Source organism: Penaeus chinensis, chromosome 10, assembly GCF_019202785.1.
Source record: "Penaeus chinensis breed Huanghai No. 1 chromosome 10, ASM1920278v2, whole genome shotgun sequence".
NCBI lineage: Eukaryota > Metazoa > Arthropoda > Malacostraca > Decapoda > Penaeidae > Penaeus > Penaeus chinensis.
Genome location: NC_061828.1, coordinates 2,340,695 through 2,363,627, shown reverse-complemented (window position 1 = coordinate 2,363,627; position 22,933 = coordinate 2,340,695). Strand labels below are relative to the sequence as shown.

At 36.2% G+C, this 22,933-nt stretch overlaps 13 non-coding genes and 2 pseudogenes across 13 annotated transcripts; 9 read left to right on the top strand and 6 right to left on the bottom strand.

Moving 5' to 3' along the window:
* The first annotated feature begins 677 nt into the window (after window positions 1-677).
* On the top strand, window positions 678-840 carry LOC125030034. The gene has a single exon (XR_007115237.1). It is a non-coding gene; the product is annotated as a U1 spliceosomal RNA (small nuclear RNA).
* A 1,236-nt stretch (window positions 841-2,076) lies between these two features.
* Window positions 2,077-2,194, bottom strand: LOC125030164. The gene has a single exon (XR_007115353.1). It is a non-coding gene; the product is annotated as a U5 spliceosomal RNA (small nuclear RNA).
* Window positions 2,195-2,853: 659 nt separating this feature from the next.
* On the top strand, window positions 2,854-3,057 carry LOC125030120. The gene has a single exon (XR_007115313.1). It is a non-coding gene; the product is annotated as a small nucleolar RNA U3 (small nucleolar RNA).
* Window positions 3,058-6,008: 2,951 nt separating this feature from the next.
* Window positions 6,009-6,201, bottom strand: LOC125030112. The gene has a single exon (XR_007115308.1). It is a non-coding gene; the product is annotated as a U2 spliceosomal RNA (small nuclear RNA).
* A 916-nt stretch (window positions 6,202-7,117) lies between these two features.
* LOC125030212 lies at window positions 7,118-7,280 on the top strand. The gene has a single exon (XR_007115391.1). It is a non-coding gene; the product is annotated as a U1 spliceosomal RNA (small nuclear RNA).
* A 631-nt stretch (window positions 7,281-7,911) lies between these two features.
* LOC125030113 lies at window positions 7,912-8,114 on the bottom strand (annotated as a pseudogene).
* A 1,099-nt stretch (window positions 8,115-9,213) lies between these two features.
* LOC125030073 lies at window positions 9,214-9,374 on the top strand. Its single transcript, XR_007115274.1, has one exon. It is a non-coding gene; the product is annotated as a U1 spliceosomal RNA (small nuclear RNA).
* Window positions 9,375-9,979: 605 nt separating this feature from the next.
* Window positions 9,980-10,142, top strand: LOC125030077. The gene has a single exon (XR_007115277.1). It is a non-coding gene; the product is annotated as a U1 spliceosomal RNA (small nuclear RNA).
* An 887-nt stretch (window positions 10,143-11,029) lies between these two features.
* On the top strand, window positions 11,030-11,149 carry LOC125030207 (annotated as a pseudogene).
* Window positions 11,150-12,739: 1,590 nt separating this feature from the next.
* LOC125030072 lies at window positions 12,740-12,902 on the top strand. The gene has a single exon (XR_007115273.1). It is a non-coding gene; the product is annotated as a U1 spliceosomal RNA (small nuclear RNA).
* An 814-nt stretch (window positions 12,903-13,716) lies between these two features.
* On the bottom strand, window positions 13,717-13,834 carry LOC125030172. The gene has a single exon (XR_007115360.1). It is a non-coding gene; the product is annotated as a U5 spliceosomal RNA (small nuclear RNA).
* A 661-nt stretch (window positions 13,835-14,495) lies between these two features.
* Window positions 14,496-14,697, top strand: LOC125030136. The gene has a single exon (XR_007115328.1). It is a non-coding gene; the product is annotated as a small nucleolar RNA U3 (small nucleolar RNA).
* A 1,331-nt stretch (window positions 14,698-16,028) lies between these two features.
* Window positions 16,029-16,221, bottom strand: LOC125030101. Its single transcript, XR_007115298.1, has one exon. It is a non-coding gene; the product is annotated as a U2 spliceosomal RNA (small nuclear RNA).
* Window positions 16,222-17,233: 1,012 nt separating this feature from the next.
* LOC125030054 lies at window positions 17,234-17,396 on the top strand. Its single transcript, XR_007115256.1, has one exon. It is a non-coding gene; the product is annotated as a U1 spliceosomal RNA (small nuclear RNA).
* Window positions 17,397-19,767: 2,371 nt separating this feature from the next.
* LOC125030039 lies at window positions 19,768-19,886 on the bottom strand. Its single transcript, XR_007115242.1, has one exon. It is a non-coding gene; the product is annotated as a 5S ribosomal RNA (ribosomal RNA).
* Window positions 19,887-22,933: the final 3,047 nt, after the last annotated feature.

The following is a 22,933-nucleotide window of genomic DNA, read 5'->3' as shown; positions in this document are numbered from 1 at the left end:
TGCACGCACACGAACACTTTCATACATCTTCTATATTTGCATAATCAATCTGTACATGTATAAATATATATTATGCCTAATAGTAAACGATCATAGAATGTTTACTCAAGTATACCCAGAAAAGAACTCGGTCTTCTTCGTTTATTTTTCAAAATATGTGTATAGTATTACGAACCGTTATTTCCATTTGATATTAGTATAGCGGAATATAACCAAAATCTGAAAATTGCATACCCCTGTGTGCTTTTAAATCATGGGAATATTACATTTATACGAATATTTTCGTACATGTGTATCCATATGTATTAATGGATGCATTGAAGAGTTAGTGTGTGTGGATTTTCATATATACACCAACCTACGAAGATTACCATAGAATGTCTCGGAGACGATAAGAATAGAATAGCAAGTACAGCTGGAAAGATTTTTTTTTTTTTTTTTTTTTTTTTTTTTTTTTTTATACAGTATGAATTTCGGTATAAGGATAGTTCAACATTGAATGAATAGCAATTGACCTTTTTGTTCCCAATTACAGTTTTGAAATATGAACACAAGTGTCATTCACTAGAAGAATGTTCGTAAAAGAAAAATCAAACTTGATATTAGTATAAAGTGTTGTAGAGCACGTGGGGTTCTCAGTGTGAGCGAACTTGGGTCGGCGCGTGGGTTGGGAAAGCATACTTACCTGGCACAGGAGATACCGTGATCATGAAGGCGGTTTTCCCAGGGCGAGGCTCACCATTGCACTCCGGTGGCGCTGACCCCTGCGATTAACCCAAATGTGGTTAACTCGAGTGCGCAATTTTTGGTAGCGGGGGACTGCGTTCGCGCTATCCCCCTCATAACATTTCATTTTAACAGAAGATTGTTCTATATCCACTTGACCTCCTAGGCAGCTCTTTAATGTTTCTACCTTCATATATTTTACTAGTTTGTCAAACCAGCCCATTGGACATTTTACAGATAACTCGCTCGAGGATATTAATGTGTTTCACAAATGTTTTAAAGTATTGAAATGCAGAGGAAACTGAGTTCAGTATGGAAGTGTTTTTACTGGCATCAACAAAACATTTTTATCATTCTTTTAAGCTATATCCAAGGTTATTGGGCAAAATTATAGAAGGGTAATCCCTTCCATTGCCATTTCACGACAAATTCGATCAGAACAATGTAAAGCTCTATATATACAAACATACATATTGTAATATCATAGAATGGGTAGTGAAGGGGATTTGACATTTATATGGGTGTAGGTGCCAGTAAAATGTATTAGGAAAATGTAATGTTAAATGTTCCTTACTTTTATGAAACTACTTTCAGTAGTAGCTAAATTTGGCCTTATTAACCTATTTGTGCGCATGTTTTACTTCACTTAAGGGATTTTATTTAGTTAAAAATATTTTGAACACGGAAATAATTATTTCTAATTATGAATTACGATTCCCCTAAAGTTTCTGATATATAGTAGGGTGGTTAACTGCGTTAACTACACCTTTAATGTTATGGATGAACGATTTTCCAATGGTGGATTATGGGACTATATTCAGAAAAAATCATATATTTGAAAGTAGAATATGTATGTTCTCTTATATTTATATATATATATTCATATATATACACATATATACATTCATAAATATACATACACATGTATATGTATATATAATATATTGTTATATCAGAGTAAATCAGTGATCAGTGTTGTGAGAAATGTAATCCATATACAGTAGGAAGATCACTGTTAATATGCGTACATATATTTCTGAAACCATGGGTATTATTGATGCACATTCTTTTATTTATATGTAAGGATAATCTCATCACCAAGTAAATTGATATTAGGATGAAGTAAGCGTAGATTGGAAATGTGTAAAAATATAGTAGCGTTAAATGAATTAGCTTCGAACACCAAATACTAGCGTTATTTTAATGGAAATAATGTACAACTGACATAAATGGAAAAGCAAGATTTAAATCTTATGTTTTCAAACTCAAAATAAATATCCAGACGTTCTCCTTACTACAAAATTTGTTTCAGGTGAATTATCGTATGATTATTGTGTTAATGTTGAATTTGAACCCACCGAAGTGGGCTATAGAAAAAATTGAGTAAGACTCATTGAGTTGTTCCCCTCCACGGAAATCTTTAGTAAAAGGCGAAAGATTTATGCGTTTTGAAGGGAAACCAGAGTTAAGAATAATTAGTAACCAAAATGAGCAACAAAGGTACACTGAGGATTCGTTGAGCGATGAGTATAAGAGCAAGAAAGACATCTTGAAATAAACACTTTTGTTATTTTTATCTAATAAGGATTGGCATGCGCAAAAGTAAATGTGTAGTTATGATATTTACGTTACTCGAGTATACAAGTCAGATAGTTTGAACGTAACTAAATTTAACGATTGAAATTGAAACCTCGCATATGAGGAGGAATGTCGTTCCTTTAAATCATCAACCATCGAGATAACGGTTTTAGAGATACATAAACCTCATGATTCCTGTATTAGAATATATTGTAGTACCTAGAAATGTGCACCTTGAATATCATTGAAGATCCATTGGAATAGGTAATATGAGGAAATCCAGAAATTAGTTTAGGTAAGCCCCTATGCCCCTGTGTATAAATGTCTTCTTGTTGTAAACTATGTTTAGTATACATAGATTCCCCTCTACATTTTGCTGTATACCATTACATAAAACAGGTGTAGACTATGCAAATATTTTTAAATGGGCAAACTACGTCCACATGTTACATCATAAATATGCCATCATAGGAACACGTGAAAATTCGTCTTGGTAGAACAAAGTCCTCAGTAAAATGTAGTCTGTGAATAAATTTAGAATGTAAGAGTATGATCATACTTTATAGGATCACTTCTATAGTGCGATTGCCGGGTTTCTCGCCGAGATTCTCGGAATATGTTCAACCACGATGAGGACTTTTAGTGTAATCCTCTGAGCGGGAAGCGGCTCTCAAGTGTATTACTTGTGAGATTTGATGACCGTTCTGACTCGGTTTACCGATGTTCAGAGGAGGATCACACAGGCTGAGTGGTTGAATATGAATCCACAAGAAGTATTCTTGAACTTTTGAAAACTCCTTAAAAGGAGAAAAAGAACATTTAAGTAGATGTGAGATTTCGGCTTCGTGGATTTCAATAAAAAAGAGAGCCTGTAACTGAACTGAGTGTCTGTGCTTATAATTAAATGCATTTCCATAATTTCAAATGTTTAAATCAAATTTCCTTTCATTAACATTTTTACGGTACTATTACCAATACAAGCATTGAGTTATCACCAGGAATGCCACTGCCACTACCACTGTTAGTGTTGTTATTACTATTGCAGTTAGTAGTTACCTCCTTTACTTCTTTTTTCTTCATGTAAATATGTGACCTGGTAGCATCAGTAACGTAAAAGTCTGTGGATGAATCGGAAATTATAAAACGATTGCCTGTAACTAAACTGAGTAAATGACTCAGCTTATAATTAATGTATTTCCATGATTTCAAATTCGGCCAAATGACACGACCAACTGTCGAACTGTGCGAGTGCGTGTGACTGCGCGCGTGAGCGTCTCCGAACATGCAAGGGTACTAGTTACCAAAGTCTATTGAGGCATGTGCTGATATCTTGAAGCGAGAAACCGCGACTCGTCGAAATTGGTGACCATAGCTGTGTCATTGAGAGCGGAAGTGTAGCATGAAAGCACAATCATTCATCATTGATATCTACTTCATTGAATATATAGTACTTTACTACACGTCTGAAAGCAGTAGAAAATTACGTATCACGATAAAGTGTGACAAATACGACCCAAATTATTATTATTTTAACTTAATGTAACAGGCAGAATAGACTTTTGTAAACTCCTGAAAAGGAGAAAAAAAAAAAATACATTTAAGTAGATGTGAGATTTCGGCTTCGTGGATTTCAATAAAAAATAATAAAAAAAGAGCCTGTAACTGAACTGAGTGTGCTTATAATTAATGCATTTCCATAATTTCAAATGTTTAAATCAAACTTCCTTCCATTAACATTTTTACGGTACTATTACCAATACAAGCATTGATTGAGTTATTACCAGGAATGCCACTGCCACTAACACTGTTAGTGTTGTTATTACTATTGCAGTTAGTAGTTACCTCCTTTACTTCTTTTACTTCATGTAAATATGTGACCTGGTAGCATCAGTAACCTAGAAGTGTGTGGATGAATCGGAAATTGTGCTTGGCAACAGACACGAGTCGTGGTTATGTATACCATACGACCTTGCAGTAAAAAAATAATGTGTAAATAGATTGTAGAGCATAACGAGAAATTTCGTCTTTGTACAGAATACTAACAATCTTTAATCCAGGAAAATTATATAAAATCATAAACTTGCCAAATGTTCAATGTTGAACATGATGGGCCAACTATAGCATATCAAGCGAGGCAATTCTGTTTAGTGGATCGTGTGGTCTAATGGTCTGGTTCTCTGAGTTATCCGCAAAGAGTCTGTCACGGAGGGTATTTCTATTTCTATATAGAAATCCATTGCTGCATTACTTCATCTTATGCCCTTAAAAGTTTGTGGAGGCTTAGATGTCTCATGGAGTGTGAAGGCATGCAGGTCTCACACACTTGGAGTTTAAGGTAATAGGAACTTTCTTGATAATACAATATTGTCAACTATTTCATATATTTCATCAGGTACCCCATTGCGACATGCCCACTGAGTTTACTTGTTTAATTGTTTTTCTTTCACATAGATGGCTACACTTGTACCAAGTCACAAGTGAGCCAGTTATGAGTACTGCCTGTCTCGCCCGTTCACCCATTCATTGATTTATTAAAATATTTTACGTTATCTTATTTTGGTGCTATTATTGTTTATAACATTATAGTTATTATAATGTCTTTAACAAAAAATAACACCATCGATAATTATAGCACTAGTAAAAATTACGTTTTTCCCGCCAATTCAAGGAATTGTGAAATCAGGTCACAAAATCTACTAATTGACTCTAGCAGAGCCATCCATGTAGAGACATTTCACAAAAAAAAAAAAAAAAAAAAAAAAAAAAAAAAATCACTGCATTTTCCCCATTTTTTATTAATTTTCCCCGGCGTCAATGAGTTAATTCTTCCCAGATAAATCAATTATTGAGACATTGCAGTACCTCCAAACCACGGCGAGGGTAAAGGAAGACCCTAGTAAATTTTCAGTTCTCAGAAATCAGTTTAATATCACGAGTTTTAGAAGAAAAATATAATACTCCTCAAGATGTTTACATATGGTTAAAGTTGAACTGCATTACTTCACCGATCCTCGGGAACGAGGAAATATGTAAATTGTCACCCTTTTGTGTAAGCCTTTTCAATACCAGCTGTTTAGAGAGAAGCTACTGTCAAACATTGACAGTGGATATAAATTATACAATTAATTGATATCCCCCTCAGAGAGATTGGGCCAATTATCAATGTAATTTCTATGAAAGCTATTGTAGATTATGGTTCTGGTGTTATGTGGACAGAGAGGGTTCAAGTACTTGAAATTTACGTTTCTGTATGAACAAGTGTTACTGTTATTTTTATGTTGCACCTGATATGCACTGTAGATGATGAAGTCAATTTATTACAGGGTAGAAAAATATTTGTTATTTACAGATGCTTTATTTGATATGATAGTAAAATTGATAATATACCTATATATTATCATTCATTAGTTTATGTCTTGATTATAAGTAGAATAATCAGGAGGTACTAGCAACCCATTTTGACATTGTTCATTTTTAACAGAAATAACGTATCAGGCATATAATGTAATCCCAAAACGTTTATATAATATTTTGATTCAAATCGTCGTCTGAGGGAGTGGATTAAGTTTGGAGGTTCTTTACTAAGTGGCCGATTCCCGACAACGGCAATGCCGTAATGCGTCACCTACTCCTATTTACTGAGTGGACTTTGGTATTCTGCAAATGTCAATAATCTATGTATATCGGAATGATATTCTCCCTGGAGGGAGTGGACCATTCCCGGAGGTACTGCAATACCGGACCGATCTGCAACAAAGGTGGAGCAAGCCCCTAGCACTTCGCCATTTTCTAAAAATCAGTTTAATATCGTAGATCCCACATGGGGATCGTATCAGATATTAAGCTGATAAGAACAGATACTACACTTTGATCTTAGCCAAAAGGCCAAGAAGCTGTGTGTGTGTCCGAGAAAATGTTTCTGACGACTTGTTACTGAAGTTCTTTATATAGAGAAGGGCATAATAGACGTTGACAGTTACTTAAATCTTGATTGGCATGCGGCAATGTTTTGTGTCCTGTATGAAAGAAACTTGCTGGGATTTTAAGCAGTTTTAAAACTTCATCGAACTTCAAAGTACATGTGGGCAAATACCTTTAGCTTATCAACTAGCTGTCCCAAAAGCTCTATATTAAAACATACCCACGCACGCCCGCACTAATAAGAGCACACGCGCATTCCATCGAAGATATATATAGACCTTCCTCACATGTCTACGTACATATGCACGGCCGCACCTACAATTATGCACATATGTAAACATACTGTATCTTAATATATATATTTATATATAGTGTATGTAAGTTTGCATAATAGTAAACAGCCACAGAATGTTTACACAAGTATACCCTCCCCCCCGAAAAAAAGAACTTGTTCGTTTCATTACGGTAAAAAAGTTGCTATAAAAGCATATAACAAAATTTAGATTTGACTATACTTTCCATGTGATATTAGCGTAGCGTAATATAGTTAATATAATGTATATTAAAATCATCTGAATATTGCATTATGTAAACATGTATATCCATGTAAATTGCTAAAAATGTTACGGAGATGCTAAAAGTAGTATATATTAATAAAATGTATGTTGCAAAAGCTTATTCACTCTACGATATGTAATGAAATATGTCATTTATTGCCTTGTAGGTGAACGTTTCTGTTTCTAAACATAGTTTTGAAATACAATTATAAGTGTCATTCAATAGGAGTTTCTTGGCAAAACTAAAGTCAAACTTGATATTTGTATAAAGTGTTGTAGAGCACGCGGGGTTCTCAGTGCGAGCGAGCGTGGGTCGGCGCGTGGGTTGGGAAAGCATACTTACCTGGCACAGGAGATACCGTGATCATGAAGGCGGTTTTCCCAGGGCGAGGCTCACCATTGCACTCCGGTGGCGCTGACCCCTGCGATTAACCCAAATGTGGTTAACTCGAGTGCGCAATTTTTGGTAGCGGGGGACTGCGTTCGCGCTATCCCCCTTATAATATTTCATTTTAACAGAAGTTTGTTCTATATCCACTTGACCACCTAGTCAGCTCATGAATGTTTTTATTTTCATATATTTCGCTAGTTTGTCAAACCAGCCCATTGGACATTTTACAGAGGAAACTCAGTTCAGTATGGTAGTGTTTTTACTGGCATCAACAAAACATTTTTATCATTCTTTTAAGCTATATGCAAGGTTATTGGGCAAAATTATAGAAGGGTAATCCCTTCCATTGCCATTTCACGACAAATTCGATCAGAACAATGTATAGCTAAATATATACAAACGAACATATTGTAATACAAAGAATCGGTCTTTTAAACTTTTACCATGGAAATGTATCGATGTACCAGAGTAGGAAAATATGACATTTACAGACGCCTAATTTGATATGATAGTAATATTGATAATAAACTTTTGACACTGAGTTCATATAGTTCATTAGTTTTTCCTGATTATGGGTAGATTAATCTGGAGGTACTAGGGACCCAGTTTGATAATGTTCGTTTTTAACAGAAATAACGCGACAGACATATAATGTAATCTGAAAAAGTTTCTATACAAATCCTCCTCGGAGGGTGTGGATCAATAATATATTATATATTGGAATTCTATTCCGCCCACAGGGAGTGGACCAATCCCGGAGGTGCTGCAATACTGGCCCGATCCGTGGCAAAGGTGGAGCAAGCCCTTAACTTTTCGCCATTTTCCAAATATCAGTTTAATATCGTAGGTCGCACATGGAGATCGTAGGAGATCGTATCAAATATTAAGCTGATAAGAGCAGATACTAAACTTTGATCTTAGACAAAAGGTCGAGAACCAATACTGAAAGATGGTTGAAAGTGTTTCTGAGAAAATGTTTCAGAAGTCTTGTTAGTGAAGTTCTTTACGTAGAGAAAGACATAATAGACTTGACGTTGAAAGTTATTTAAATTTTGATTGCTATACGGTAATGTGTTTCTCCTGTATAAAAGAAGAAAGTATTGCTTGCTTTTCAACAGTTTTATAACTTGATGTGGGCAAATTTACCTCTTTATCAACACACACACACGCAAGCCCGCACTAATAAGCGCACACGCGCACTGGTACATTAACGCGCACATGTCCACATATTTATGCACTGCCGCATTTACAGACGTGCACATGCGTAAACACACTGTGCACGCATATATATATAATTTATGTGAACGTATGTAATTTTTCATAATAGCGTTTACTTTCGGTAAAAAATAAAAATAAAATAAAACGCTAAAATTATCGTAAAAACATATTACTAAGTTAGACCATACTTTCCATTTAATATTAGCCTAGCGCAATGTAATTAAGATCTGAATGGCAAAAATACATGCCATGCTCACTGTAATACAAGTTTATTTATTGTATTTACACATAGATAGCTCTACAAGATGGCTTAGTCACCAAGGAGTCAGTTATTAGTCCTATCTATCTCACCTGTTTATCCTTTTCCTTGACTATTGGAAAGGGTCTTTTGCATTATTTCATTATCTTAAATGTTACTAAGATTTTAATTTAACAATCATAACATTAATAACAGTATCGATATCAATTGTATTAAAAAGAAAACCACATCTTCCCGCCCATTTAAAGAGTTGGGGAAACTGGATCGGCCAATAGGGACAACTGCTAGACTCCTTGCTGGCTGAGCACACGTGGAGCCATCTGTATGTAACTAAACTCATAAAATTTAAGGGGAACAAAACATAAATCCATGGTGGTTGGGTTATTGCCTTGCTGGTGAACGTTTTTGTTTCTAAACATATTTTGGCAATATAATTGTAAGTGTCATTCACAAGGAATTTCTTCAGAAAACTGAAGGCAAATGTGATATTTGTATAAAGTGTTATAGAACACGTGGGTTTCTCAGTATGGGTGAGCGTGGGTCGGCGCGTGGATTGGGGAAGCATACTTACCTGGCACAGGAGATACCGTGATCACGAAGGCGGTTTTCCCAGGGCGAGGCTCACCATTGCACTCCGGTGGCGCTGACCCCTGCGATTAACCCAAATGTGGTTAACTCGAGTGCGCAATTTTTGGTAGCGGGGACTGCGTTCGCGCTATCCCCCAATAACCTTTCATGTTTATAAAAAAGTGTTCTAAAATCACCTGTCCACATAGGCAGCTCTTTAATGTTTTACTTGTATATATTTCGTTAGGTTAGTTTGTCAAAGCAGCCCAGTTAAGGAAAAGTTCCTCACGACAACACTGATAAATGATTCCTAAACCATACCAATTTTACAGATCACTTATTATAGGGTATTGATGTATTTCGTAAATGTTTAAGCGTATGGAATGCAGAAGATAGTCTCAGTTCTATAGCATGCTAGTGTACATACTGGCATCAAAATTTCATTGTCAATTCGCGACAAATTCGATGAGAACAGCCAAAAGTTTGTTTATTCATGGTGTAGAAGTACATGTAGATGCCTCCACAATTGTTAATCACCAAGAAACCAGCTAGATCTACCTGTCTTACCGCTTAAACAATTTCCATAATATTCGGAGACTTTTTTTTCTAATTTTGTTATCTTGTTATTCGTATTTCAATAGCATTATGATCCTAATACCAATAACGATATAAGAAGTGATATTGCTCGCATTAAAATAAACAACAACACTTTTCCGCGCTCACTAGGATCCTTTTATTGACTACTTGTAGGCCAACCTAACCGTACTTACCTGGCACAGGAGATACGGTGATCACGAAGGCGGTTCTCCCAGTGCGAGGCTCACCATTGCACTCCGGTGGCGCTGACCCCTGCGTCCAACCCAAATGTAGTTAACCCGAGTGTGCAATTTTTGGCAGTGGGGGACTGCGTTAGCACTATTCCCCTTACTACATTTCGTTATACACAAGTCTTCTACTTGAGGTAAAGACTCTTCAATACCTGTATCGTTTTATCGGTAATGTAGCGAAAAAAAATACTCGTCAATATGTTTCCATGACTAATTTGAAATTAAAGTTAATATTTACGAAATGCAAAAGGGCCGTCTCCTCTTTTTATGTTCATATTTGTGATTATTATTTGTTATTTAGACGTTTCATATACTACAGAAAGTAACTAACCATGAATTCTTTATGAATTGAATGAACACAAGAATTTGGTAAATCAAGAAACAGTACTGGATTTACTCCCCTAAGTGGTCGATTTATTGAAGAACAAAGCTCAGTGCTGTGATTGGCTGCTATGTCAATATTTACAACAAAAGCAGATTATATATATCACATTAAATCACACTAAAATTCTACCAGTAAAATAAATAGCCAACCAAAAGAATAATAGCAGCACAATACCGTCAAAAAAAAAAAAAAAAAAAAAACTTGAATGAAAGCATTCAAGATTTAATAATAATCGGCATTTCTGCTTATGATTAGCTATATCATTTAGCTCTGTACAGTAGATACAGTTGTATGTATATACATTTAAAACCATATACAGTATCATATTAATCCATGTCTTATGCATTACTTGTACACCTTGCATTCTTCACAGCACGATAGATAGTAAAAGGTGTACGGAAGGTGCATGCAAGTAGAGACAATAGAGTTAGAATTGTCAATACTGAAGATGGGGTACGTTTGTGATTGGCGTAGATCTCGGTGATTTTAATGGAATGTCATGGTAATGAGGTTTGATGCAAAAGTAAAACATACATTATATTTGAATGTATTTAAAAAATGAGCTCTAAGAGAAAATTGGCTAACGTTTAAATATTTTATGTCAACGATCATACCACTTTGAAAGCACCGCTTCTCGTCCGATCAGCGAAGTTAAGCGTTAGGTCTGGTCAGTCAGTACTTGGATGGGTGATCGCCTGGGAACACCAGATGCTGTTGGCATTTTGTTATACATGTTAAATATGTTATGCATATTTTTTACCACTTTTAATAGCTGTTCATATGTTTAAATGAATAAATACATTGAAATCATACTTTATTTAATAAGGAATTAAAGAAAAGTCAAGACTGTCGGAAAGAGTGAGAAGAAAAGACAGAAAACGGATAGGATAAATCCTAGGGATAACTAAAGCAAATGAGATTCTGCTTTTAAACATTTTTAAACTTTTGAACATTCAGATGCTAAACACTCACGAGTATCAAAAAGCCGTTCCATTGTGAACAAGGACAAAGAAAGACAGAGAGAGGGGGAGGGGGGAGGGAAAGAGAGAGAGACGGAGGCCTTCACTATATATGAAATATTTCCTTAGCCTTTCAAACAGATTTGCCATAATTTAGAAAAGAACAAGTCATTGGCGCTATCATCATACAGCGAATAATCTATTGCATTCGTATATACAGATTTGATATAAACGATCTTGCGTCGTATTGTGCATAATGGAAAGGACATTCAAGTGTGAATTTCTGCCCCAAAATAGTTGCTATATGGCAGCCTACACAGTTTGAAAACGTTTTTTTTTTTATTTTTTTTTATTTACCTAGTCTTTTCTATTGTTTATTCTGAAAATGATAATCAAGTTGCCTTCCCTAACAGTAAGCTACGCATTAGAATAACATTTTGAATAGTACCTTATTTATGTTTTGCAGCACATGAAATGTCTAAAGAACAAATAATTATAAATAAGAATTGAAATAAAGAAGGAACGTATCATTTTGTAATTCTAATAAAAAGATTGTCATGTAAATGTAGAGATGTACCATTTTTTGTCTTACATTTTGGTAAAAATCACCACAACGATACCGATAAGACGATGCAAGTATTGAATCGCTAAAGGGATTCGGATACCTATACAAAGGCATCGACGAATACACGATACTGCCCATCTCTGACTAAAAGGATGAAAGTAAATCAGGATGATAATATCAGTGATATTGGTGATAATATTATTGATGATTTGAATAAAAGATAAACCGTAGTAATGCTGATGATAATCATAATTGTAATACTACCATTGATGAGGATAATTTGTAAATCTATAAATAGGTAAACCTAATGATAGTGATCATGGAAAGAAGAAATATAATAATGGTTATCATTACTATCTTAATCATATCAATAATTACGATAACGATGATCATAATGATAACTATAACAAAACCATTAACGGATAGGGAAGACTAGCAGATTATTGTCAAGGAATGGATAAATCAAATCGGGCACTAGGGCATACTGCTAGACTCCCTTTACATAAATATGTGGTTATTGGGTTTAGAGCATAGGCCGACAAAGCCGAACTCGAACAAACTAGTGCACCTCAATTTTTGTGATGAAAATTTGTTATAGAAAAGTTCCACTTTAAATTGCTCGTGATTTTTCCCTATATATGATTTTGAAATCTGATCTTCATTGGCTTTCACTCGGAGTGTGATAGCAAACGTTAAATCTGAGTGGATAGTTTTATAAGAAGTATTTCAAAGCGCGGGGACTGGTCAGTGTGAGCGATCGTGGGTCGGCGGGCGACAAAGGAAAGCATACTTACCTGGCACAGGAGATACCGTGATCACGAAGGCGGTTTTCCCAGGGCGAGGCTCACCATTGCACTCCGGTGGCGCTGACCCCTGCGATTAACCCAAATGTGGTTAACTCGAGTGTGCAATTTTTGTTAGCGGGGGACTGCGTTCGCGCTATCCCCTATCGTTATGCTAAAGTATTTTACAATAAATTGACTTAAATGTTGCCGAGACAAAGATTAAGTGGCGCAGCATTTCTTAAATGCTTATGGTTTGATATATCCCAGTGGATTTAGATGGTAAATCAACCCACTAGAAGAAAACAGTCTTGTGGCTCTTATTTATTCACGTAAATTATTTTGTAATATACCACATGTATAGATCTGTAATCCGATATTAGCTATCCAGTTTCTGAACAATAGATGACCAGTTGCTTTTTTCATCAATATAACTACCACTTATATTTAAGAAAAGTTTAGGTTTGCATTTATATAAATGTAGTTGATCAGTAGTTGCTAAATTTTGCATATTAATTTAGGTGTACATGTTAATATATGTATAAATTTCTCTTTGTTTAAATGTCTATTTTTTAATCCATTGTTGATGTTCTTGTACGTTATCTTAGATACAATTAAGGGTAATCCCTTGAAAATAATTAGAAACCTACAAAACACAGTGACATTGAGTTATTTAGTTTTGAACATCACATGTGAATTAACGGACAGTTGATATAAATGAAAATGTCGATTCTTTTCTCCCGAGTCAGTATGACAATTTGAGGCGTAACTCATTGTTCAAGAATATGATATTTTCACTCAGAAATATAATTTTAACACTTCCTTAAACCTCAAGGTGTGGGCTTTCGATGAGAATGAAAGGGCATGAATTTTTAGGGTCTCGCTCAAATGGAATGAGTCTAACAATTTTGATAGAAAATTGAATCCATTTGAACCATATACACATTTTAAAAGTATATAGTCTTAACATATAATTTTAATGAACCCACCGAAGTGGGCTATAGAAAAAAATGAGTAAGACTCATTGAGTTGTTCCCCTCCACGGAAATCTTTAGTAAAAGGCGAAAGATTTATGCGTTTTGAAGGGAAACCAGAGTTAAATCTCAAAGTTCACACAGTTACCAACAAAGGTAGACTGAGGAATACTAGAGCGATAAATATAAGAGCAAGAAAGGCTTATCGTGAAATAGATATTAGGTGTTTTATCTTACAAGGATGAGCACACCTAAAAGCAAATGTGTGGTCGTGATGTTCAAATTAACTAAATATAATTGTCAGGCAGCTTTAACGTAATTGGTACATAACACTTGGCATTGAAAGGTCGCATATGAATAATGATATTCATTATCATGATCAGTCAACATGATTCATGAATCGTTGGATTCAAAAATAAGATAATTTACCAGTATCTAATATATATGCACCTAAAATTGCATTGGAAATTTCAGTGAAGAAATATGGTTCCCTGGTAAGATATGGTTTGGTTCAGTTCCACCTCCGCCATGGAGGTGTTCTTCAGATATTCTTATGCCTCACTCTTTAATAAGATAATCTTTTTGCATCTTTAGTATACTTCTGCTCCGCGCACACTATATATTGTTTTATAGTATTTTACCAAATAGATGCAGAAAAGGCAAATCTTTTTATGTGGTCACACTATGTCCACATATTACATCATACATATACCAACCTATGAACGGTATAGTAGAACGTAGTCCTCAGTAAAAAGTAGTCTGTGAGTGAAGTTAGTGTTGGAAAGCATGATCATACTTTATAGGATCACTTCTATAGTGCGATTGCCGGGTTTCTCGCCGAGATTCTCGGAATATGTTCAATCACGATGAGGACTGTTAGTGTAATCCTCTGAGCGGGAAGCGACTTTCAAGTGTTGTGCTTGAAATTTGATGACTGTTCTGACTCGGTTTACCGATGTTCAGAGGAGGATCACACAGGCTGAGTGGTTGAATGTCTATCCACAAGAAGTATTCTTGAACTTTTGTAAACTCCTGACAAGGAGAAATAAAAACTACGTAATTATAAAACTGTGAGCTTACGTCTTCGTATGTTCTGATAATAAAAGAAAACTTGAAGAGAAAGTCTAAGGAAATAATTTTCACTTTTTGTAAATAGTGTTATTTTTATGTTTTTTAGTTTACGCTAAATTGTAAATAATAAACAAATTTGTTCATAAATATAGGTACTGGTACTTACTACTAGCAAAACTATTACATAGTATTACCATTACCTCTTTGTCTACGATTGATGTCATTCATGCAACAGCTTTTATTATTATGAATATTATATTACTACTGCAATGTGTCGATACTTCCTCTAAATTCTGTACCCCCCCCCCCCCCCTTACTTCCTGTAAATATTTGGCCCGGTAGAATGAATGGGCAATGTCATTATTGTATTGTATAGTAATACATAAATGAAATGTAAAATGACTTAGTACATGATACTAACAGGATTGTAAACCCATGCAAACTATTAATCAAATAATTATTTAGTGGAACTTACAGTCTACTAATTTCTCTGGGTATCACCAGTGAAGTTATATTCGAGTCATTGCCATGGAGGGTATGTACATATCTATATCCCAATGCCGCCGGGAAAAAAAAAAAAAAAAAAAAAAAAATGGGGAAAATGCTGTGGCTACTATCTATATTTTGTGAAATGTCTGCCCATAGATGGCTCTGCTAGTTCTTAGCCACAAAGGAGTCAATTAGTAGACCTTGTGACCGTACCGGATTTAAATTGGCGGAAAAAACGTATTTTTTACTAGTGCTATGAATATCGATGGTGTTTTTATTATAAAAATTATAATTATTATAATGTTTTTTTAATATTAGTAACAGCAAAATAAGATAACGTAAAATATTTCGTAAATCAAAGAAAAGGGTGAACGGGCGAGACGGGCAGTACTCGTAACTGGCTCATTGGTGACTAACAGTGGGCATAGCACGTGTCTAGCCATCGTACCCGTCGACAAGGGGATATAAAATAATGTACTGCATTACTCCATATTTTCCTTGATATGCACGCAGAAGTCTGTGGCGATATAAGTCGCCAGTTGTCAGAAATTTCACGTTTTAGAGTAGCGTGATGCTACTTCCCAACGCGTTTATATTTTGTTAAACTGCATTACCGACCCGATCTCCGGTAACGATTGAGCAAATCCGTAGTGTAACCATTATCTGGAAAATGATCTTGCCAGCTGTTAAGAATGGGCTACTGTCAAGCTAGCAAAATGGTCTAAAGTTTATTTAACAATTTATTAATATCCTCCCCGGAGGGAGTGGACCAATCCCGGAGGTACTGCAATACCGGGCCGATCCGCGGCAAAGGTGGAGCAAGCCCCTAGCACTTCGCCATTTTCCAAAAATCAGTTTAATATCGTAGATCCCACATGGGGATCGTATCAGATATTAAGCTGATAAGAACAGATACTACACTTTGATCTTAGCCAAAAGGCCGAGAAGCGATACCGATAAACAGGTGAAAGTTTGTCCTAGGTAACGTTTCTGAGGACTTACTGGTCAAAGCCTTTACTTGCAAAATGTCACAAGCGACCTATTGTTAGCACTTTCGATAAAGAAAGATAACGCTAATGTAATTATATATAATCACGTTAGTTTCGTATCCCATTATTTATTCTTTATGATATAAGTTATACATTGTGTATAAATTGTGATATATTAAAACAATCGACTGCCTTTATCAAAGTGTACGCTAATGAAGGTTATACGTTTTCTTTAAAATAAAGTGTAAGAGAACTCAATCATTAAATATCCTCTAAACAAGATTAAAGTTTGCCTGTGATTATTGTAATGTAACTACGTTTTTGGTTGATGTGGCCTGAATTATCCAGGTGCTCTGTAAACCATCTGAATTTTTAGTCTTAGATATGTGCAAACGCACGCATACGTATTAACGCATATACGACATGCATGTGAACAAACGAGGATTTAGGTGGTGCGTAGAGAAAGTATGGTTTTCTTATTTCTAAATTTGTTCTAAAAAGGAGAACAATATTACGTGTACCTGTTACCATGTAGAAATTTTTAGAATTTATAAATTTCTCAATATGCAAGTAAAGAGTGTCAACAATAAAAACATAAATCGAAGGGGTATATAAATCTCGAAAATTAAATTTGTTATACTTTTAAATTAATATTATACTGCTAGTTATATTTCATTTATATGTAATGCGTTGAAGCCAAATTGAACTTATTTGAAATTAAATCCACACATAATTTTAGAGATATAATATTTTGTAATTATCAAGAGGCAAAGAAACCGTTGTGTGTGGATTTAATTTCGAATAAATAAACTATTATTTAACGCAATACTTAAGAGTACAATATAGTTTGGAGCTAAATCCATACAGATTCCTCTGATTAAACGAAAAGCCAAGTTGCTACTAGCATAAAATTGTGTGGAGCACGTGAGGTTCTCAGTGTGAGCAAGCGTGGGTCGGTGCATGGGTTGGGAAAGCATACTTACCTGGCACAGGAGATACCGTGATCACGAAGGCGGTTTTCCCAGGGCGAGGCTCACCATTGCACTCCGGTGGCGCTGACCCCTGCGATTAACCCAAATGTGGTTAACTCGAGTGTGTAATTTTTGTTAGCGGGGGACTGCGTTCGCGCTATCCCCCTTATTACATTTCATAATACTCAATAAATTCAATGTGTTTAAAACATAAAATATCCCATAGTATATAATATCATAGAATGGGTAGTAAAAGGAATTTGACATTTATAAGGGTGTAGGTGTCATTAAAATATTTTAGGAAATATAGTGTTATATTACATTTACTTTTATAAGTAACTTCAGTAGTAGCTAAATTTGGCCATATTAGCCTAATTGTGCGCATATTTTCCTTCTTCACTTTAGGGATTTTATTTCGTCAAAATTATTCTGAACAGGGAAATAATTATTTTTAATTATGAATTCCAATTCCCATACAATTTCTTCTATATAATAGAGTGGTACATATTAATTGTCCTACTGTCGTAATCAAAATGTAGATTAATCTGTAAAAATAGAATTATTATCACATCTGTTACGATTCAGTTATTACTGCCACCACCAGTTCTTTTAATGGGTAGAACTGGAAACCACTTAACAACTAAATGACTCTGTGACCCAACGATTATCAAAATGTCTAACCGTCTCTAAAGGGCTACAGAAAAAGAATCTTATTTTACTATTTTTATTTGACGTCTTTGTACTGGCATCACCAAAACTTTTTTACCATTCTTTTAAGATATATGCAAGGTTATTGGGCAACATTATTGGTATTTTAAAGGGTAATCCCTTTCATTGCTATTTCGCGACAATATATACAAACATACATATTGTAATACAAAGAATCGGTCTTTTAAAATTTTGTCATGGTAATGTATCGATGTATCAGAGTAGAAAAATATTTGGCATTTACAGACGCCTAATTTGATATGATAGTAATATTGATAATAAAATTCTTTTTTTTTTGTCAGTGCCCACGATTTTTCATAAATTTTTTCCCCATCAAACTTTATTACTGTGACATTATATTATATCAATGAGATCTCCACAATCAATGCAACAATAGCAACCGACCACTATCGGGACTGTAGGCAATTCTAACTCAGTTGTCACCACTTTCATACATTTGCCTTTTACTAATTTTCTAGCCGTTCAGCTCTGTAACGAATGTAAGGTGTACAGATAATACACAGTGTACCGTCACTCTAAGTTGGAAGGATGTTTTTTTTTTTTTTTTTTTTTTTTTAGTGTTGTTATTTTTGTTGGTATTGTAGTTGTTTTTATTTGTATCATGTTGTTAGATATTTATCATGATCATGACCATTATTATTATTATCATTATCATTATCAGTATCCTTATCATCATCATCATCATCATCATCATCATCATCATCATCATCATCATCATCATCATCATCATCATCATCATCATCATCATCATCATCATGTTAGCATATGGTTATTGCTGCTATAAACATTATCATTATTATAATTATAGTAGTAATCATGATGTACTCTATGGATGATAATTTCAATAAAAATGTTAGTAATTGTAATCCGACGAAAAATGACGCTAATTTTGAATTATTAATTGGGTTAAATAAATATGAAAATATTTAATACCCGTGATCATGGCCAGTTTAATAATAACAGTAATTACGATAATGGTGATCATAATTATGATATGGAAGACTAGTAGATTATTGTGTATGAGTGTCGAGCTTTCTATCTGTCACTACCTTACCATGCAATTTCCTGTTGTGCAATTTTTTGTTTGGAATATTTCCATATACAGTTTGTTTTATATCTGCTTTATCTAGCGCGAAGACTGGACCTAGTGTTGTGTGGTATGCTTGTGTTTGTTAACCTAGTAAATAATCTGTTTGATTATCATCGTTATCTACCGAAAAAAGAAGCGTTTGGTGTTCCCAGGCGGTCACCTGTCCGAATACTTACTATCGTTGGCGAATTTAGTGTATTTATGCAATGCCCATATGCATTTCAGTTTTCATTTGGGCTCACTGGTTACTAAGGTCATGCACAGACGACACAGTCATTATTAACTGTATTTTCGGCACTGGAAGACCGAACCAAAGCTTCAAAATTTCTGCAAAACATAGTTAAACTTATATATTTATTTATTTATTTATTTATTTATTTTAGACATATCTTTATTATGATAATTTTATTCTTTTTGTTGGTATCATAGGGAATATGATTGCTACTAACAAAATTATTATAACAGCTTCAATTATTTTTTCTTTCTAAAACAAAATCTGTTTAGTATCAGAAATTTATGAAAAAATATTGATTTTACTTTAGTTACCTCTAGGTCAATCCTCTCCGTTTTCTGTTATCTTTCTCAATCTTTTTCCGATAACTTTTACTCTATAAGCCATTGATTGAAGTGTAATTTCAATTGATTTCTTTATACAAATACAAAAAGAGCTGCTATAACTTGTATGAAAATGCAAAACATATGTAGTAAATATGACAAAATGCCAACAGCATCTGGTGTTCCCAGGCGGTCACCCATCCAAGTACTGACCAGACCCAACGCTGCTTAACTTCGCTGATCGGACGAGAAGCGGTGCTTTCAACGTGGTATGATCGTTGGCATAGGGAAGGTAAACGTTAGGCACTTTTATACATTTTAATATAATGTATAATTCAATTTAGCATCAAACTTCATTACCATGACATTCCAGTCACATCACTGAGATCTGCTCCTTAATGTATGTACCAATCCTAATCGACCACTATCGGGAGTATTGGCAATTGTCACCACTGTCATGTATCTCCTGTACGCCTTTTACTAAAGAATGCACGGTGTATAAGTAATACATAAGAAATTAAGTAAGATGAAATGTATATGGCTTTAAGTGTGTGCACATGCAACTGTATCTTTTGGTTGCTGACAAATGACAATTTGCTGCTATTGTACACCCCTATGTATTTTCTGTTTATGCTTCTCTTAATCCGTCGGCGTTGACTTGTAGTCTATTTTGTATTGGTTTAAGTATAATTTCTATTGTTTTGTAATACAAATAAAAAAGCTGTTTAAAGTGGAAAAGAATTGCATAACATTTAGCATATATAATAAAATGCCAACAGTATCTGGTGTTTCCAGGCGGTGACCCATCCAAGTAATGAGCCTGACCCATCGTTGCTTATCGGATGGGAAGCGGTGCTTTCGACGTGGAATGAAAATTGGCATATACACTTGTAACATTAGCCAGCTTTATGGCAGTGCTTATTCAATTTTCATAAGTATCTTTGGCAAAGGAAATAATAACGTTAACCACATTTCTGTCAGTGCTTACAATTTTTCATACATTTCAAAAGAATATATCTTTTGTTTTTTGCACCAAACTTTATTATCATTACATTCTAGTTGTGACGAGTGTGTGAAGAGACTTCTTTATGATTTGCGAAGTTCTAGCTTCGCCCGGGCCTTCTAAATATGGCCCGGCTTGTGTCAACTTTTTACGGCTGTCTCATTTAAAGGTCTGACACTCGGTGCTTACCGTGGCGGCGGGATTGCCAACAGGCGCTCCTGCCACCATGGTCTCTTTACCAGCACGGTGGCTGTTGTGGGCGGTCTCTGTCTCAGAAATTGTGTATGGTCACAATTTTCTTAGTAGTGGACTAGTGTGGCGTTCGGCTCGCTGCAGTGCATGCAGCACCTTTCTTCGCGTTCAATTGTGGTGATACTCTGCCATGCACAGTGGTAACCTAGGTGCATTCTGTGCAGAATGACTTCGGTACCTTTGTTGATTACTTTAGAGAGTGCCAGTGGTTCATAGCCTGTGGCGTGTGAGTACCAGCTGGCCGAGCGGGAGGTTCTCGTTTCCTCTCTGTCGAGCTGCCGTAGGATGGTACGACCGACCAAGGCACTTTTCTCCTTAAGTAATTTTCGGCTTGGTTTTATCGTCATGGGATTTGATGGCATACTCCTGTCAGCCAGGGCTAGTCTGTCAGCAAGCACGTTCCCTCTGATGTCGCTGTGGCTTGGGACCCAGTTGATGATAATTCTTATACCTAGAGCAAGAATTCTCTGTGCCATTATGAGAATCGTGGTCAGTAGGTAGATGTTGTCTGTGGGTGAGCTGTGCTGAAGACAGGCAATGGCTGCCCTGTAGTCTGTGTGTATGACCACGTGTCCTTCCCTTAGAGACGCGTGGGCTAGGGCTCCCATGTTTGCAACTGCCTCTGCCTGTAGCGAGAAGGCGATGCCTGTTACCCTCATGGATTGCGTGGCATCCCTTGCTGCAAAGCCGACGCCTGCAGTGTGGCTCAAAGGATCGACCAATCCAACCGTGAAGTATGTTCTATTACCCGGAGCAGTGATGGCTGCAATGACCCTTTGGGCTAGGCGTGGGGTATAGGCTCTTTTTCATTGAAAGGCTCATTATATTGAACTCTATCAAGCTCTGTGCCCACGGCAGGGCTTTGGCAAAGTCGGGGGGAGGGGGGGGGAGTCCATGCCCTTAGCAAGAAGCTGTTCTTTGAGCTGATGGCGTATCAATACCCTGGGTGTGTGAGACAGCCAGGAGTTGTTTGCAAAGAGCTCGTTGTCTTGTTCGAGGCGCCTGACTTATTTTCGTCTTAGGCTTGTGTTCCTGGGAGCCTGGATGACCTTTGACAGGAATTGTGTTGCCATTACATCGATTCGTGAGTCCAGGAGAAGGTTTGCCTCCATCAGGAGGTTGAGGACCTTTGTCCACCTCTAGGCACCCATAATGATCCTGGCAGTTTCATTTTGGACTGTCTCCAATTTGTCTGATTACTTTTTCTTGGTGACAATTAGAGCGACTGAGGCATAGTCCACAACAGGCCGGACAGCGTGTACAAAGAATGATCTTAGTACTTTGTGTCTGGCTCCTATGCGTCTCCCAATCATTGCTCTCATGACAGACAGTCTTGCTTTGGTTCGGTCAACCAGGTACTGGCCCTACTTCTGGAAGGAGAGGGTCCGGTCTATCCTTACTTCAAAGTATAGGAAGTCCTGGACCCATTCCAAGTCCACTCCCTGGATTTTCAGACTTGTGCTTCAAACTCTCTGTCTCAGAGCCATAGCTTTGGATTTGGCTGCAGAGATCTTTAGTCCTGTCCTACAACACTCCTCGGACACAAGGTCCAGACAATGCTGGGCTTTATTCTGGCTGCGTGCTCCAGTGGAGGTGATAGCGAGATCGTCTGCATACGAGATGATCTTTCACCCCACTGGGAGGTTTATGTTGAGGATGCAGGACATTAAAGTGTTAAATAGGGCTGGACTGAGAACCCCACCCTGTGACATTCTATTTTCGAGAGGTATAGCCGCTGTTATATCACATACTTCATATCAGCAGCTGGAATATCGTATATTTCGTATATCATGTATTCTGTAACAATACGGAGAGGCCCGTATGGTATAAATTCATCTTCTATGTCACGACCGCTGGGAAGGCGTCGGCGAGTATCACCGGGTCAACACATGGTCCGTATCAGCCATAAGAGCTAACCTGTCAAGAAACGTGTTTGTGTGAGGGGTCGTGCCATAGGAAGTGGTGACGGCTCTTCATATGATCAATGCTGTGAGATAACACGATCGTGACCTAACTAATGTATAACAAATGAAGTAGAATGTTACTTGACGTTGTAGCCTGTGTATGTTCATAGT